An 18,212-nucleotide genomic window follows, 5' to 3' on the forward strand; every position below is an offset into this window, starting at 1 on the left:
TTTAAACCTGAATCTGAACTAAGCTTGTGACACCAGTATCTATGTTTTAAATAATATAGAAATGGATCTGGGTATGTGCAACATAATATATGCAACTCAGAAACTGCACAACAGCTACTATTTTCTTATCTATAACATCAATGTTTTCTGTGATGATGATCTCCAAAGACTAGAGGAACTGAAGAACTTCTCCGGCAACTTCAAACAGTCCTGAATCTGACCTGTGATTTTTTACACAGCTGATGTGACTGAATATCTAGTCCACATATATAAATCCACATCTGCTTGATCAAATTAGACTATCAGTCTCCAAAAGTAAAGCCATAGCCAAAAGGCCCAAAATTACGTAAACAACCTCCAGCAGGAGGCTGAAAATCTGGCTCTGTATTTTCTCTATAGTTTAAATGGTAGAATTACAAGCTCCAAGTAGCATGCCCTCAAACAGAAAGAGATTCAGAGAATTTATATTATAATTACCATTGCCACTTACAGAGAACAGTAAACTTTCCCATAATACTTTACCTCTTGAAAGCCAGACACATTATAGAATGTCACCCACACAACACAGCAGTGTCACCACTGAACGCTGGCCTTGGAAGTTTTTCTGTCCTATCAGTCCTCCTCCAAACCACGACAAGAATTTACTAAGTGACAGATTTCTTCACATTTTTCTCTGTTCTTCCCATAAACTAATCTATCCATTAAACACTACTGAGATGAAGACACATGCATCTGTGGAAGCAAAGACTGTAGTGAGGGCCTTTTTTTCCGTATTGAGACAAAAAGTTAAGGACTAGCATAGCTGAACCATATTAAGTTTCTTACTGGAGAAACCTGGCTGAGGAAAGTATCCAAACTGCTAGAATTATATCACTTCACTTTCCTAACATGGAAAAAAGTAATGCTCATAATGAAAGGATTGCAGATAGGTCAACAGACTATCTGCCTCGGCTGAAATGCAGGAAAAATGCAGGACTGCTCATTTTTCTTCTCCCACATCTGCACTTCAAACAGTCTGAAAAAAATACTGAAATCTTTTTCAGCTACCTTGCTCACTCTATGTAGTAGCATAAAGATGAAACCTGGGGTTTAGTTTTTATAGCACTTTCGCTCTCCCTTCTAAGCTTGACAGCTTTCTCCTGGACATCACTAAGGTGACTATAACATCAAACAGCACAACATATACTATTTACTCTGAAGTGAAATAGTGAAGAGGAATAATTAATTTTTATACATAATTTGCAATTTGTTGCACTGCTTCAGTGAAGAAAAAATACCCTACATTCTTGCACAAGGACACTAGGCCTTTAAAAAACAAAAGCAGCATTTTGATGGGGAAAGCTAGGAATAAAGAGCACACCAGAAGCTGCACTAAATGGTAGGCAACATACCATCCTGTGACCTTCTGGATTTACAAATAGCTCCGATGTTTTTCAGAAGCAGAAGGCAGCTCTCAATGCTGCACGTGCCAATCTCTTCAGTTTTGACTAGACCCATCTATCCACCTTTAGTTAATATCACCACAAATACCAGTATGCTCTCAGGCACAGTTAGCATCTCTGAATTCACAGAATCAATAAATCAATTCCACATGTAGAAAACTTATTTGGAAAATCCTATCAGCTTTGCGGGAAATCGTTCTGTGAGCAGCAGAAAGAAGGAAGCCTGGCTTTATTTGGATTTCTGTCCTTTAATACCCTAAACTTCTGCAGCTACCAGCACATCCCAGACTTAGTCCAGAACCAGATATGCACTGGACTGTCCAGACAACTGCTGTCAAACAGTGTAGAAAACAGTATGGTTCTAGTTTCAGTCTTTCTTCCCCATCAGCCACAGACTTTCACAAATTTTGTAAGAAATCTTATTAACTTGGACAATTTAACTATTTTTCAAATAGTACCATGGTTTCAGGGGAACTGGAAAGAACAATACACAGATGGATGGGCATAAGTCTCATTAGAGAGACTGTTAGAAAAACAGGCTACAAATGCTTTCCCCCTTCCATGACGTTTGGTATCAGTTCAAGACTGCATGCCTGTCAGCTTGCTAGCATGATGTTATCCAGTGATGTCTGATTTCAGAACTTCAATTCCAGCTCAGTATAACCCTGATTTGTAGATCCTAATTGCAGAGTTGAAGGTTTACCCATTTAATCAGCCTTTCTTCTTACCAAGAGATGGAAACAACAGAGTGCAAGAATTTCAGAACCCCTACTCTAGCCAAACAAGTCAATCTGCAAATGGAGATCTGAAGTTCTCCCTGGACAGTTAACTGATGTAGACAGGCTCCACTAAGGTGCTCTAGTTGCACTTTGGAGTCTCCATTAACTATTTTGGGAGTCTGGATTCTTAATTCCAGGAATATGGTTAAAGTCACATCATATAAATACTCCCTTATATACATTGCTCAAAAATTGCAATCAACTTTTCAACGTTGGATGAATTCAGACATTACAAGAAACAGTAGTATAGTATTTAAATATCTGTATCAACAATGAAATGCTAAATATACATATATTAGTGTTTCCCTATACTGCAAGACAGGGATATGTCTTTTTTTTCTTTGCTGTGCTTTTTATCACTTTTCTTTCTTTGAAGATGCTTACTGTTGTAACTATTTATTGCAAGAGCAATTGGAGATTTTGTCTCACTGGTACAAGAACATGGCCCGGAAATTAATAGGCTTCTCAGTTTTCACTATAACACTGTTTACCAAACCAATTTAATCACTTATAATCCTTTTTCTTAATGGCTGGGCTTTTAGAAGCTGAACTTTTAGGAAGAAGAAAGCTATTTTGCATACAGCTCTGCTTAGTTCCAGTTTTCAAATAAAAGTCGTCTGCATAAATACTACAATGTGTTATCCCTTTTTCTTATTTCTAATGAGTAAGATGTACTTTGCTATCATTTTTAGAGGCACGCTGGGAATCCCCCCAGCACTTGTCCTTCCTATACTGCAAAAGATTTGATACAACAAATAAAGTAACTGGATGGTCACCAACTTTGTTACTTTTACTGCAGTCATGAGTGGTTCTACCCCCAGCAACTCACAGAGTATCCCTGTTTCACAAGAAGTATTGTAGATGAGTCAGATGGCATTCAAGGATACACAAGTATCCCTTAGTATCTTTAAGGTCCTGCCATTTCCTCCTACAAAAGATGTTCTTGATAGCCAGGGGTAGTGACTAGGATGGCTTCACCAAGAGATACAGAGAGAGACAACTGGCTTCCTCTTGGGTGGCATCTCCCCTTGGTGATGCTTTAATCATCACAAGAAGCAAAAGTGTTTTCAACAAATTGTCTCATTCCATCATAGTATCAAGCAATTCAGCAGATGGTTTCAGAATCAATGAAAAAATGTATTGAAACAATTTATTTCTACTATTAAAATCTGTTAACCACAATCACTGAAAAGAGTGCAAATCTTTCTTAATTTCTGCATAAAAGGAAAGATCATTCCCTCACAAAATAAAATACCTCACCATAAAAATTTATCTAATTACTTACACAACTTTTCAACCAAGATATTTTAATAAGACATCCTTTTAATCCCTGCCTGTTCAATAAGACAAATGAAACATTTGTTACTTTATTACACCACCAGTGCACAATTCATTTTTATGATACAGCAACAATAAATAACTTAAGAACACAAATGGAACAGCCAAATCTCACAGCCTCCAGTGAAACAATATATGGAACATAATTACATGCAGTACACATTTTCAAAGAACATTGACTCAGTTCCAAATTTAGCAAAATGTGACCAGGAAATAAGTGTCTGGAACTTAACCACAGCGTGTGTTTGACCCTTTTCAATCTTGAAACCTACTATTTGCCAAATGCTATTTCAGCTTGTAAGAGTGTTAAAGATCCTCTAGTCTTCTGTAAAGAATTAACTGCTTCATGAAGAGATTTTTTTTTTTAGTATATTACTGGTCTAATTTACACTGAAACTTGAGTTCCTCAAAATATTTTTTTTTTCTCTTTGGATAAAGATCCAAAGATTTTTAACATCTATGGGAAACCAACAGCGTCAGCTTTTCATGCTTGAAATATATGGAGGTAGTTCAAGAAGAAATGTGAGAGGAGATGATTAACTTGGAAAGGAGCTACTCCCCATCTTCTCTATCAACAACATACCAACAGGCTCCTCCTCCTTTTAGCTACACAAACAGTACCAACTTCCCTATCCATATGCTCTCTGCCCTTACACGCATTAATACAACTGAAAGCTCAAGTACAGATAGTTTTTGTCTAATTTTACAGAAATTCTTTTTGTCTTCACAAAAGGGGTAATTCAAAACTACATTGATTTACTTATAAGCATGAGAATCTCAGTGACATTACGCTGGGCTATAGTTTGGTTCCACAATGCTAAAAATTTATTACAGAGCCTATGCAGCATCTAGAACAGATGACATATATATTTTGAAATAGTCTGATTTTAAAGGTTTAATATATTAGAAATTTGGAGCTTCTAATCACCTTATCTAAAATAGTAGTACTTTTAAAGAGACAAAGGTATTTTCATCATGTAGCCAGTGTCCACTAGCTTAGACTGTAGACACCACATTAATATGTGCATCATATTATTAACAGTAAAAAAAGTGGACTAGAAATTCTCATAGACTTCATGCTAAATAACTTTTAAAGTAGTGTTTAAATACTACGAATACTATAAAAGTCTTTATACTGTATGAAATGTTTAAACTATATCCTTCTAATGCTCTATACTATTATTTTCATGCTACAATATATTAAGGCCTTCTTAGATTAAGATAGGTTTCTTTAGTGACAGACTCTTCCTCTAAACTGAACCAGTCAATATTATTTTTTCTTAAAAATGCATCCTGATGATTGAACTGTCCAGAACATATTATTTTTTAAAGTATACACTTAATTCTTTTCATCCAGGTCTAGAACTACCCACCTTAGAAAAACACAGTTTTACTGTGAAGAAGGAATCTTCAAGCCAAACAAATTTCCTGGAATTCCATGAGAAGCTACCTTGGATAAAATTAACTAAGACATGAAGTTTTGTTTGCATATACTGGCCTGAAAAGCTGTGTGAAGTTACTGCCTCACAAGCACAGCTTCTTTCCGTGGTAAAACACATGACTTATATGGTTCGTACAAAAGAGGATGCATCTCTTTTCTCACTATAGAATAGGGCTCAGAAGTATTTTACTCTACTTCTGGCAATTAGCAAAATTATTTTGATTTCATAACAACTAAGTGAATTAGTCTGGTTCACACTGAAAGCAAGTAACAAAACCTGTAAAAGCATATACCAGAGGTAAAGAGCATGAACTAGAATATTTGTGTTTTCTGCATTTGAAAAAGCAAAGCTATGTTTTCACTCCCTGACAACAGGTACCTCATACAGTAACAATATTGTTGTTATCATGTAACAAAATTATTAATAAAATAACCAATCTAACTAGCAATTAAATTTCAAAATGCTGGAGCATTGCCTGTCATTAAAACACGCTTCTACTTCTACCCATGTTAGGCAAAGAAGCCTGAATATCCTAATACACCAGTTAGTTTTTATTAATTGTATCTCAGTAATTGTATCTCAGTGATGATTCCCAAGATAAATTCAATACTGAAATCAAATAGACTACAATCAAATGGTACAGAGTCTTAACTTAGCCTAAAATTAACAGTAACTGCCAAATGATGGATTCAAGAGTAAGCTGCCTGTAGTGACAGGTAATTGTCCCAGTTATTTGCAATACTAAATGCCACTGCTGTATAATAAGCCAACACACTTCTGTAAAAATAGTACCACAGCAGTAGCCAAGATGATGCTTAAATAAAGTAGAATAACGTTTCTGTCTTACCCCTCTGACTACACGTTACATTAACTGCATCAGAAGATTAAAAGTGAGATTTGTTTTCGGTTGATAACCACCTCATCATTACCGGAAAGTTCTGGGACATTGCTTACATCCCAAACAAGGCAGTTTCCTAAAAACTTGTAAGCAGTAGTTTGTTACGCTTTGGGCAATGCCATCACCAGCCCTGCGGGAGGACAGCAGACATCCTACGCAGATGTGTAAAACAAACTAGAAGGATTCAGATTTCTTTGCAAAGGATGAACCCAGAGCAGGTACTGGGAGGGAGGGTGAGAGATGCTTGGGCTTATTTACAACCCAGAAAACCCCCTTGTCAAAGCAGACACTGAGTTTAGTAGGAACCAAAGCACTTACACAGCACAAGCTGCAGCTTCAAGACAGCAACACAACAGCATCTGCGACTTAAAACTTTAGCCATCTAAGCCAGGGTTTTCTTTTCCAAGTTGCGCATCAGGGAACACACAGAGAAATCAGTTCTGTGAAGCTGGTAAAAGGAGTATCCAAGACGGATCTATTCTTGCAACAAATAACTAAATAGTTAGAAGTGAATTTTGCCATCAAAAGATTTTTAGATTGGCAATGTAAAGTGGAACAAGAGAACATTTTATTTCCTCCTTTTCCTTCAGATCTGCCGGTTCCCTAGTCTACTCCAATTTCCTACTCTTCTATTCCTTGAAAAGCAAAATCTAACAAAAGAATACGGTAGAATTACATGTTTCAGATGCATAGATGAGGCCCATTAGATAGATTTGGTTTAGATTAGATACATAAGAGCTAATAGCACATAGAAGTGGTAACCAGTATTACCTGAAATGAAGGTTGGAGAAGGTAATACAACTTCTGAGAACCAAATTCAGAAATTTTTTTTTTTTTTCAGTTAAATTAGGCACAGAATGTGGAAAGATTAGAGTCTAATTTGTCTTACAAAGGGACTGCTTATCTTTACCTGACCACTATCACTATGAAGAGACTGGAATTGGCTGGAGCCACTGCCCCAAATAAAATAATCACTTCTAAAACATTAAAGAAGCCACTAACATGGATTGACTTTGTCCCAGCAGAACAGAGCAATGTCATCTGTTCAGTGCTGGTGATCTGGCAAGGACACATAAAATGAGTCTGACACCCGAGTGGAAAGTCAGGGACTTGCAGATGCTGAGCACAGTGTCCAAACTCACACGGACTTTTGAAGTAACAATGGTTCCAGAGGAAATGTTCTATATGCAACACCTGGATATGGCTTTTTCTACATGATTGAACTGGATACTTACAAAATTCTCAGCAAGAACCCCAAACGTTTTACTAATGTCATTCTTAATCCTCAACAGTTTAAATAAAGAACAGTTCCTACAGAGAAGCATGGAGTTCTCAAAAAAATTGTGTATCAGCTATAGAGAGAACTGATGAGCTCAGCAATAGTTGAGGAGCCTTAAGATAGTTTGGTACATCAAGTCCCATTTCTGAAAAGGAGAGAGAGACAAAGAATCTATATTCAAGAAAAGACTAAAAAAAAACCCAGGATCTGGATACATCTCAGGCTTGAAAGTAGGAAAAAAAGATCTGAGAATTCTAACTTTGTTTCTTTGCTTGACTGACTTCCTGCACGATCCAGTCTGTTTACATGCATTTGGTATGAAGGTTTGCTTGTAAGGAAACATTTTTGTCATTTCTCTTTTTCTGAACTGTATGAAAATCTTATTACTCAGAATCTGTGTGGACAGAAAGAATACTCTTCAGTATGGAACTATTACCCATGTCTATGTTTATGTTCTTACTCCATCCCCTGAAAGTATTGAAGAACATTATTTTCTCTTGAAACTGTAATATTTGGATAATTACAGCTCAAGAAGGAAAGAAAACAGAAGATTTGACAAAAATAATTTCAGGTCCCCGGATCAATACAGCACATTCACCACACTTCACAACTGTCAGGTGTGGAAATCCAGCTCTTCCTGAATGACTGTCTATTTGCTACAGAGAGCAGTGTAGCAGAAAAACAAGACTGTCTGTGCCAAAACACAAGAGAGCACAACACTAACGGCAGAACGCACCACCAGTCCATTCAGCTGTTGTACTTAGGACAGAAAAAGGAAAGCAGTATTGGTCAAGGATACCTTTCTCATCTCTTTGAGAGAATTTCACAGCATAGATCACTTCAAGCATTTGCACTGGCTGTTGTTCTTGGATAAACAGGTTAGATCACAGTGCTCCTCTTTTTGCAATACATTTTGCTAGCACCTAGCACTCTTGTTTCAGAACTCCATAGTATGAGACAATGTTCTTTTGTGCCACTGCTTTCCTGCCATCAAAACAGAGTCCCCAGCCTTTTATTAAACACAACTGCATTTATAATTGCTTTGCAATGAATTTCAACAAATCAACACTTCTCTCATTTCAAATGAGTTACAAAAGGACTTATAAGACAAAAAGAAAATACATGTCTTTCCAGCACAACGTTCTATGAAAGAGAAGCATACCTGCAGTAGTATAGTTTGTTGTTTGATTACTTACTTTTCCTTTACCCCAGACATATTGCTGAACCAACTTCATAATAGGGATGATATAAATATTTCAAAATAATAAAACACTGAGGAATCCCCATCCTTTTTTCAAAAATATTCTATCCAATTAAAATGTGATTCAAATTCATGCAATTCCTCCCTGAAGATTGATGACAGTTAAGATGACCAAAATGTAAGCAAATCAAGAAGAAATAGTGTTGTATTTATTAACTTTGCTGATGGTTTACTGAGTTCTGTAAGAGTTTCCCTTGAAACTGCAACACCATAGCCTGATAAATATGTTCGCAAAGAACTCTGCAGGCTTTAATTTTTAATGTCTGGAATTGAGGGACTGATTATTATTTCCCAAATAAAATCCACATTTTTCTGTTATTTTTTTCCTGTTTTTTTTCCAGGCTTTGCACTACCTGCAAGTTAATGACATTTCCCCAATCATCTTATTTTCAAAATTAAAATTTGTCAGTATAATGTTTATGAAAACTCAGAACTCTGCTAATCGCTCCACCGAAGACTGTAATGCCAGTAGCAGAACAAAGTTATGGCTCAGGCTTTAAAAGCACAAACTCCAACTTAAACAGGAAAGTTTAGTAGAAAAATACACCATTTCAAAGGCAGCTAAAACCAGCACTTGCAAGAAGACAGTAAAATTTGCCACCCAGTAGTCTACCTTAAATTCTATGATCCATGATGACTGTTCAGCATTTTGCTACACAATTTTTTTATATTTAGAACGATTGGGAAATATCAAAAGTATTAAAGACAATTATTTTGAGGCAAGAGAAGATTTAATTAGATTCAGCTAGCCTACAGGTTTCTTCTGTTTGAATTTCACTTTTTTTTTTTCTGATTCCTTTCTACTCAAAATACCATGAGCCTGTACTAAGTCCCCTAAGCTTTGCTAGAAGTGCTGTCTTGATATTTTTGAGCTCTGCCTCCCCCAATCATCCATGCCTTACAGTCAACTTACCTCATGATAGATGCTCACGTAATCCTGAATATAAAAAAAAAATAAGCATAAAATGATCCGGTAGAATGATTTGGGGTTTTGTATCACTGCAAGTGGTTAGGTTCATATCTCTCTATTATCCAGTAATGAAAAGGCCCTTCTGTAAAGCAAACTGAAAAACAGATGCCATGGTCTCAAGGCCATGGTTTCCCCAATGGTATGCACAGCCAAAAGGTGCTAGAAGAATATCCTGGCCATAAGTCCCTGTAGATCAAATTTAGTAAATGCAAAAATGAAGAATTTTTGTTCCATGCTCTTGTGAGTAAGCATTATAATACAGCCTTTAATTATACCCTCACTCTTGTATTTTCACTCAAGATCCCTGCTTTTAAACATTTTGCAGAATCAACAGGGCTCACTTGGTCAGCAGATTTTTCAATATTCAGTTGAACTCAACCACGCAAGTGTGGCCCCAGGAATTTGACTTACTGTAACCTTTTGGCCCTCTTGAAGGGAAGTTCAGGATGTTTTTCCTCTCCTTCCATGATCACCTGTTCAGTACATACATGTCTCAAAACAATAATGAGCTTAGTTAAGAATGTGCCTGTAAGGTGTGCAATTACTACACCATTTTAGAAATTGAGCCAAGGAAGACAGTTTAAAAAGTATTATTAGTTTGAGTCCCTGCGCTTTATTACAATTTTTGAGGATATACAGCAACTCAAAATTAAAAATCTAGCTCCTATGCACTTCATTTTCAGTGTAACATTCAAGACAGACCTTGTGGTGTCAAATCAAGGTTACAGACCACTTTTCCTCGTATTTTTCTCATGTACATGGTAGAAAGTAATTATTTTCAGCTCCCTTTAGTTTGCTGCTTTAGTTATTGAAGTCCTCTCAAGCAGTTCTGTGGACCTAATATGGCAGGGGAAGAAAAAGCAGTAGGGAAGAGCTACTCAGTCCAGCACTGCTGCCAAGGAAGCAATACGTGTAACATACTTCCAGGGAACAAGAAACATTTGTGTGCAAATTTTTGTTTAAGCAATGTATTTAGCATCACTGAGAACTTCTGTAGCAGAAGCATGGACCAAATCCAACTCACCATGGTAGGTTCTACTTGCAAATTCTACTTGCAAAAACCTCCCTTCTCTCCTGCATGCCCTATCTCATTTTGGTGAAGCAAATGAAGCAGGCATCCACACCAGTAAACCCACTTTCTCCCTAGAAAAAGACAGAGAAGTCAGCAAGTAAATAGCAATTTACAGCAGCTGATAATCAGCTAAACACCACTTATTTAGCAAATATATTGATCAGTTCACTGTCCTTAGCAAGGTTATTACTACAGTGATCTTCCATTTAAGTATCACAATGGGCTGCACCTTAAGAAATATAAAATCAAAGAACTAAGCCCAAACCAGGACTTCTGCAGTGATGGATCAACTGCCGAAGCAGTTTAATGTGGCAATGACATGGATGGTTTTAGGAACTTATTTAGCATCCAGGCTTTAGGAAGCACAGATAAAGATTAACTTAATGAGTAACACGGCATCACCCATCAGCTCTGTGTTGCCACAGGCAATAGGTATGCTGTTAGCTTGCTAATAATTTTAGCTGGTTTCTTTGGTTGGGTACACTTAATTGTTGTCAACCAGAAAACAAATTACATTCTTGTTTTCTTTGCAAGACCCCTTATGCTGAGCATTTCAAAACAAATAAATGACAGATGCTAATTTGGGGGATGGAGAGGATGTTTATAGCTACTTACAGGAATGAGGTAGGTAGGCCCCTGTTTCTGTTTCTAATATGTTTACCTATTTAGGAAGGCAGGAGGCAACAGTCCAGCTGATTTGATTTCTGATTTTGAAGCTCTGCAGTATCATGTGCCTGTGAGAATGGAGAGAAGACCAGAACATGTTTTATTCCAAAACTGACATTAAAGTACTGTTCTGCATCCATTTATCATTCCCACTACACACCTTGACCCCGGAATCTTAACCTGCAGCACAATTACAAAGAAAGAATCTCTTTCTTCCAGCTTTGACCATTCCCATGATTGTTATAAGCATTTCAGTATCTCACTGTTGAGGTCACAATAGCTTTTCATCAAGAACTTCAGCCAGGACCCAATCCAATTCAGATTAAACAAAAGAAACATTCATTATGAAATAGAGAAACACAAACAAAGCTTTCTTGAGGGAATCATTGTCTGCCCACTGGCACACATTAACCTGGACATAAGGATTCTGAAAGGTAACTTGATAAACCCAAATGGTACACCTTAAGGCTGAGATGACTTTGCTATTGCAGAGCTACGTGCATCAGATGACAGCTTCTTAGAAATGCAGCCCCCTTACTGTTTGGCTCAGAGAAACGAAGGCAATATATCTCAAAATCTAGTATAGAGGGCTGGTTGTATACCAGTTTGACTGTATGTTCTACATCAATGACAGAATAGAGTAAATTATTCCAACTGATTCAATGCATATAGTCCCTTTCTGCTCATGAAACATTCATCTACAGGTTGAGATTTACTGATTCTGTTCAAAAAAAGTCATATGATTTGAAAAAAAACCAACAACAAAATATAAACACAACAACAACAACAAAGCACTGCAGACTGATCTAAAAGAATCCTCAATATTAATGAAATTAACCATGAAGCATGGACCTGAGTGGTTTAAAGAGCTATATGATCATGTTTTTCTTCCTGACTGGATATGTGAGTATGCTGCAGTTTATGTAGCTTTTTATCTGGTTTACCTGTCAAGAGAGCTAAAATGATCATACTCTTCTTTTAAAGCCTGTTCAGTGATCCTCTGCCCAAATATCAATCATTCTGACACTGACTAAAGTCTTCTTCTCTGTTAGTTTAAGAGCAATTAATCAAGGTCATCAAACATCATGTCTTGAAAAGTTTTTACGGCTCTCATTCTCATACATGCTTTTTCCCAATTCTGTGAATGTTTTGTTCCTCCTAGTTACAACATATTACACTTTCTTCACGATATACAATTTGGTTTTTTCTTAGTGAATTCATATATATATTTAGATTTATTTGTATGTACTTGTAAAATATATTTGTTTTATAAAAAGAAAGACTAATAAAATCTCTTTTCTATTTTCCTCTTCCACACTCTCAGCTGTATTTTTCCTAGTATATGTTATTGCACAAATTTATTTCAACATAAAACACTTCACTGGTCATTTTTAAAGACATACCTGCTTTTCAGGTTCAGTTGAATTTTCACCTGGTTAACTCATGTCAGCCACTTAGAATACTGTCTAAATTCACTTTTTTTTTGAAATTCCACTGAGATGGCAAAACATCTATGGTAACCTGACCAGAAAGAACTAAATGCACTCCATGTTCATAAAGAAGATTTGGAAATGGTAGTGGTCACAAAAATAACAATTTAAAGTGTGAAAAATCAACATGCAATTCCACACAGTCAGGAACTTACATGCACATTTTTACAAATGTCTACTGAAGTCCACAGGCAAAACTGGACGAACATTTTTGACTAAAGATATCACACCTTTGATTCCGAGCAGTATAAGAAACAATCCAAAATGCCAAATTAAGATAGGTTTTATAAGAGGTTGTCCAGATACTTTTTTCACTCTGCCAAGGTCTTTATTTCAGATGCCTAGATGGAAACATTACCCCAAATTCACTTCAATTTCACTGTAGTGTTTATATTGTTATGTGCAGATTGTACAAGTACACATAGCTACGCGAAAATTGATGAATAGATGAATAATGGTGCTCAAGATCTTTGAGAGCTCGTCTGATTCCTTTCCACCAGCAACATTTCATTCACAACACACATTATAGTCACACACACAAATCATTGAGAACAAGTGGTGCGTCAGTAATGCTGTTGGTGGAAACAAAAAGAGAGTCCAAGCCTGTTGTGCTGTTCTGATGCCCTCACATCCTGCTGAATTGCTTGACACTCACAAAACTCAATTAACACTTCTAGAAACAGCACACATGGAAGAACCACTCAGAGTATCACTGTCCAAAGTGCCCATTTATTTCTCTGAAGTGCCATTAAAAACAGTTGGTTTAATTGTAGAAGTTAAAAACTAGCCAGAACAAAGTGCTCTCTAGGTAGAAAAAATGTGAAGTAAAAAAAAGTTATACTTAAGAGATTACAGTGAAAAGTCTCTTCTGGTTACTCTGCCTCCTGCTAAAACCATCCCTGGACACTTGCATGTATCCATTGGATAATAAAACAGGTTAGGAGAATGACAAGAAGTGTACTAGTCTCATCGTAACTGGGTGAAATTCATGCAACAGCACAAGCAATCGGCAAGGAAACACAAAACTTGCCTTTCAAAGCAGAGGCCATAGCAAAAGCCATAGTTATCTCTTGTGACCTACACATTTAAATGAAACTGTAATTCCCAATACAAGCAATTAATCTGACCTCAGTATTCAATTCTAGATTTAGATATTTGATGAATCTGTCAAAATGATTCATACCTAAGGAAAGAAAACCAAATGATGCTAGATTCAAACTAAAACAATCACAAGAAAGTTTTTACGGAAAGAACATCAAACATTTCCAGGAAATTCCTATGAAGGTAATTAATGCTGTCAAAACTCAATCTGTGTCTCGATTATGGCATGACTGAAGTGTGATAATCTCTCACTAACAATTAATGAATGTTTTGGTGTAGTAATACCTTCAAGGATTACACACTAATAAGTACTGTATGTTCTCACATTTGATTATGTGATGCATATTACCAATATATTGATGATATTACTGTTTAAGCTCAGACTGATAATTCTGTCTCTGAAAATAAAATACCCTGCCAGTCATGCAGAGGATTGTTACATGTGTTTTTTCATTAGTCCAAAGAAACATACACGCTGAAGATTTCTAACTTCAAAACGTAAAAAGGACCTTTGTGAACAATTTCATTTGGATGAATTCCATCATGAAAGGCTGTAATGGGACAACACAGGTATACTGGAAATGCCCATGTTGGAGGTTTCTGGCAGACCTTGGGTTTTGTCCATGGTTAGGTACTAAAGTGGTTTTTGCAAAAGCTACTGTATTTGAGCAGTGACAGAAACAGTATCACCAAGACCTTGGGAAGTTTTCTGTATGTTCCCTTTAGCTCTCAGTAGCATGTGCCACTTTAAGGCAGCAGTCTTTTTTCCAAAGTTCTAATTTAAGACATGATAAACCTCTCAGTTATGTTTGTTGCTTCTGACTTTTAGCATCTGTAGTAACAGCATGAAGTCATGGAAAACACAGTAGTTGTTTGACTGGTCAAAAGCTGAGGACACTTTTTTAAACGGAAAAATCTCTTTTTAATTAAAGGCCTTATATACAACACATACTTCTTTATCACACAAAGAAGAGACGCTTTTCCAGGCCCATGCTAGAAAGCTATGCAATCTAAACTCTCAAGTTTATGAATGATCAACACTTATCTTCTGAAATAAAATAACGAAAATCTGAATTGGACAAACAATGAATGTTATCCCCAATCTCCACATATCTGCTTTATATTCCTTCCCCACCAAAACCAGTCTGTACTGACTCAAAGATGATGCTACAACTTAGTAGCTTTAAAAGGTGGATTCTTCTTCCTTCTCAGTGGTGCTGGTTTGGGCCGTTTGGTGCCACGTGCTCCTTTTCATTTGCTGAGACACTTGTCTAATTGGTCTGTGGGCCACTGACTCAGCCAACAAAAATAATCCCTGCTACATTTTTTTGGCTGGAAGAATTTTGTGCCAGATTGAATCAACTCACAGAAGGGTCTGCAAAAACACCACTGCGAGCACAAAGCAGGCAACATGAAGCAAGCGGGGTGAAGACTTTCTTTTCTTCGGTAGTACCAATGACCTTGCAGATTAGCTCTCCCCTTTTGCAGATGCACAGCTCCAGTGTACTGCCATTGAGCTAGTTACAGGCTGGCCCACTGCCACTGCGCAGAGGGCTGAACTAACTGCTCACAGGGCTGGCCCTTCTGACTTGGTGACAGCTGAAAAACCAGTCTTCACCTTTAAGAGTATAAAAGCAAGCTGGGCTGCAGCTTAGGCCCGAGGGCTTTAGCCGCATGTTGTACACAGCTTGTGTTTCAAAGAAATTTCCAAATACACATCTCATACCTGCACTTTTCTTCTCAGTCTCACAACAAAAAATCTGTGGAAATAGCAACAGTCTAACCTGTCCTAGAAAACTGGGGCAACAAAAGTGGATTGGAACATCCTCCTTTTCTCCAATAGCCAAGGAATATTTTACCTAGTGTAAGAAAGACTAAATTATTTGACTGTCTAGCTACAACATCATTAAAACAATCTGACTCTTCCACGCTATCAGAAGTGCATCCAGCTACTCTCAGCAAGTCTGTAAACAGGACTGAGAAATACAAGATCATAAAGCTTGCTTTATCTCCCCAGTACTGTGAACACCTACACTTTATTGTACATATCCATTTTTTTTAAATGCCATCAAATAAGTAGCTCTTTTTTTCCTAGCCACTGAAAGCTCAAAATTCTCAATTGAATTAGTTATAAGGGAGATTTTGCAAGTTAAAAATGGTATGGATCTAAATTGAACTCCAGAAATAGATCTTGACTACATAACTATCTATATATACTTGCATTAAAACCTCTTAAACAGGAATTAAAGGAACTCCAATACTGGGAAAAATACCTTGTAAAAAAGGGTTACATTTTATACTTAAGGTGCCTGGCCTGATAAACTCATATCATTTCTGCTTAAATTCACGAAGGAAACATTTTTGGGGTTAGTTTTTTAAATACAAAGTTGTCTGATTTCACCTTTTAGCTCAATAAAAATCTCCTTCTGTAGCCTTACTTTCATTAAAGGAATAAGTTTCAGGGAATAAAAATGCTGTCACATATCCACACATACAAAATCCCTAAGACATGTAATTGAAATCTTAATTATTTTTCCCTGTGTAAACCAGATATATGACTTCCAAATTACTTTCTGAAAAATGCTTTTTTTCCCCCTTTTACAGCCAGAAAATTGAAACAAAGGCCACATAAAATGATCAAGTAAAAATTATCTGAAAACTAAAATACAAATCTTATAAATAATATTGTGTGTCATGGTGTGTCATGGCTTTTTGTTACCATGGGAATTCACTTTTTTCTTACAAACTCAACAATTGTCCTGTACCCTGAATCACAAACATAAAATTCCAATTCTAAGAGTTTTTATCTCTCTCACATCACCATCAGTACTACCATAAAATAGAATATAATTTTCTTTGTGAACAATGCGAAGTCAGCAAGTGCATTGATGTAGGTTTCAAAATTATTATCATTTGGCTTAATAGATGAAAAGGTTACTTTTAAAATCAAATCTTCATTTAGTTTCTCCTGAGTTCAGAAGAATTTAAATCCATACAAACCTACCTGCATGATTAGTTTTACTGACATCATTAGACCATTCACACAAAAGCAAACACCCAGTTACTAATGTGACAGCGTGTTTCCAGGATCTTCTGGAACACACAGGAAGAAATCCTAACTTCAGTGAGGTCAGAGAAAGTTTTCCATGAACTTCACCTATAGACATCCTTTAAATACTTCGACCTCTGTTATTACACAAACAAACAAACAAAAATCTCAGGGGAAGATCAATCAACACATGTCATCTTTAAACAATGCTAACAGTAACTGACTTACCTCTGGGTACTCATTTTTTGTGGTTTGAAAACTTTCATATTAATGTGTTTCAGTTTAACATATACAAAATATATTTTATGTCTGTGCATATATATATATATATATATATAAAATCTGCCTACTTGTTCATTATCATTTCCCATGAGCCTCTCAGACTTTGGTACAAGACAACAGATCTTTAATTAGTGCCTGATGACTAGTTATTTTCACGAATCAGTTTCTAGTCACAACTTTTCTATCATACTCCATTACAGACATACAAAGTTACACCTTTCACTAATCTAGAAGTGTGTCCTTCATTCATTCCTAGGTGGTAGAAGATGAGTAACTTTTATTTGAAATGTATCTTCTTAATTTCTGATAATTTCTAATTAACTTACCTGCCATAAATTCCTGAAAAAAAAAAGCTATTTCTAAGTTTTATACGCAAGCAATAAGCCCACAACATGAACAAAGCTACATTACGAACTTTCTCTGCAAGCTATCAGCAAAGTCCTCTACCAGTGTACAGACACTTCAGTGGTGGACTGCACTGGGAAAGCCTACTGCCAGAGAGCTGTACAAACCTTAGCAAATAAATGGAGTGCACTGCAATTGCAAACTGAGCTACCCTCTTCTAAAATAATATAAAATGCAAGTAATTCAAGTTAATCTTTCGCACTGTACACCACCCACCCAGACTGCTGACTGTGCAGGAAAAACACAGCCATAGTTTTACCTTTCAAGACTTTTTTTACACTTCATGAATTTAATAGGGACAGCTTCACCCTTACAAATAATAAAAGCAATTTCACTTTTAAAAGAATTGCTTGATTAACTATAAAACACACCTCTAGATACAAAATCTGACAAGCTCCACAGCCCACTAAGAGTAGTACCATACCATATTTCAAAGTATCTGATCAGGCATGATAGGACCTTTCTGGTCACTACTGGATGAGAAAATACATGGCAAACCTAAAGCATGCAGAACATACTGATGCCTAAAGACTCACAGCATACAGCACAGTCTCCTATTGATTTTAGCTTCATCTCAGGACACCTATTTTCCTTCTAAACCTACTTCACCAAATAAAGCCATTTTCTAGTTGCCCCTCTCCCGACACTGAAAAAAACCCCTAGACTGACTCAGAAGTTAGCGAGAGCTTCCTGTGAAGACTAGGAACCTACTACTTCTTTATACAATCACGGAAGGAT

The 18,212-nt window shown here is 36.6% G+C and overlaps 1 protein-coding gene across 5 annotated transcripts in view; it reads right to left on the reverse strand.

The window, feature by feature from the left end:
• OTUD7A (OTU deubiquitinase 7A) overlaps nt 1-18,212 on the reverse strand; it is a 146,908-nt gene that overhangs the window by 87,590 nt on the left and 41,106 nt on the right. For 4 of the 5 annotated variants that reach the window (XM_037395362.1, XM_037395363.1, XM_037395359.1 and 1 more), the window contains exons 2-3: nt 11,097-11,215; nt 10,434-10,552 (exon numbers count right to left, since the gene is read on the reverse strand). The gene's annotated coding sequence lies outside the window, so the exon portion shown is untranslated. The remainder of the gene's footprint in view (nt 1-10,433; nt 10,553-11,096; nt 11,216-18,212) is intronic. The other variant, XM_037395360.1, reaches the window with a different exon arrangement.

This window comes from Falco rusticolus, chromosome 7 (assembly GCF_015220075.1).
Source record: "Falco rusticolus isolate bFalRus1 chromosome 7, bFalRus1.pri, whole genome shotgun sequence".
NCBI classification, from domain to species: domain Eukaryota; kingdom Metazoa; phylum Chordata; class Aves; order Falconiformes; family Falconidae; genus Falco; species Falco rusticolus.